The sequence below is a fragment of the Nannospalax galili genome, unplaced genomic scaffold, assembly GCF_000622305.1.
Source record: "Nannospalax galili isolate Female #2095 unplaced genomic scaffold, S.galili_v1.0 scaffold85, whole genome shotgun sequence".
Classification (NCBI taxonomy): domain Eukaryota; kingdom Metazoa; phylum Chordata; class Mammalia; order Rodentia; family Spalacidae; genus Nannospalax; species Nannospalax galili.
The window spans coordinates 8823992-8825587 of NW_008358866.1; positions in this window are offsets into that span (position 1 = coordinate 8823992).

Below are 1596 nucleotides of genomic sequence, written 5' to 3' on the forward strand. Positions count from 1 at the left end.
TGTTGGGGACCCCTGCTGTTTAGGGTAGCAGTCTCCCCATGTCCGAATAGCTGCAAGCCGGCTCGGCGCGAATGGGGAGACTCCCCTTCTCAGCGGGGCGCCTTCTGCTCTCCTCCCTGACTTACTTTTGAAATGCCTGTCACAGATACATGCCCTCCGGCACAGAAACTACCAGGTCTTAATCAGGCGTTGTCGGATAGCCTGATAGAAGCCCACTGCCCTATGTAAATGAAGCATTCCAGGAGCACCTATCAGCTAAGGCTTTTTCTACTGTCTCCACACTATAAATAATCCTAGCTTTACCCCAATAAAGCTGGAGCTGAATCACTGAGATCTGAGCTGAGTCACTTGTCTGAAGCTGTAACACTAAATCCTGTGATCCAGTCTCCCCACGGGGGGACTATCCTTCCGTCATCGACTCACGAAGATCCTGCTTTTGCCATCCCGCACCTCCCCTTGTGACCGGCAGCTGACGGATCTCAAACCCAGAGGGGGTGCTCGGTAGATTGGGATGGAACCCGACCAGGTAGCTGACAGTGGTCCTCGAGAGCCGCCAGGCCCAGTAGCAGAGAGTCTCAGCAGACATGGTGCGCTACCCGCCCCACATCCCCCCAGCGGCGCGAGGGAGACCGGTGCCACGCTCAGCGCTCCGCGAAACCCACACACCCATATTTAGGTACCTGTCCATTTCTTTTAGGTTTTCAAATTTAGTAGCATATAGGTTTTTAAAGTATTCCCTTATAATGTTCTGGATCTCTTTGGTGTCTGTTGTGATGTTTCCCCTTCATCTCTGATTTTGTTGATTTGGTGGTACTCTTTCTTTCTTTTGGTTAGCTGGGCTAGCAGTATATCAATCTTGTTTATCTTCTCAAAGAACCAGCTCTTGGATTCGTTGATTCTTTGTATTCTTTGTTTCTATTTCATTAATTTCTGCTCTGATTTGGGTTATTTCTTCAGTTCTGCTGGGTTTGAGCTTCATTTGCTGTTGTTTTTCAAGTGTCTTGAGTTGCAATGTTAAATCATTTATTTGGGTTCTTCCTGATTTTTTAATGTAGGCATTTAGAGGTATAAACTTTCCTCTAAGGACTGCTTTCAACGTATCCCAGAGGTTTTGTTTTATTGTATTGTCCTTTTCATTTAGTTCCATACTTTTATTTCTTTTTTAATTTCTCCTTTGACCCATTCATCATTCAGGTGTGTGTTGTTTAATCTCCATCTGTTCATGTGTTACTGGGGTTTCTTCCACTGTTGATTTTAAGCTTTGTTGCATCGTGGTCTGATAGAATTATTTCAATATTTTTGTATTTATTGAGTCTGTTTTGTGCCCCAGTCGATTTTAGAGAAGGTTCCATGGGGCACTGAATAAAAAGCATATTCTTTGGTGCTTGGGTGGAATATTCAGTAGATGTCTTTTAGGTCCATTTGATATATGGTATTGTTTAATTCAGATGTCTCTCTGTTAATTCTCAGTCCTGTTGATCTATCTAATGGTGACAATGGGGTATTGAAGTCCTCTACTATTAATGAATTGGGATTAATATGGGTCTTAAAGTCCTGTAGTACTGTTTTTATTAAGTTGGATGTACTAGAGTTTGT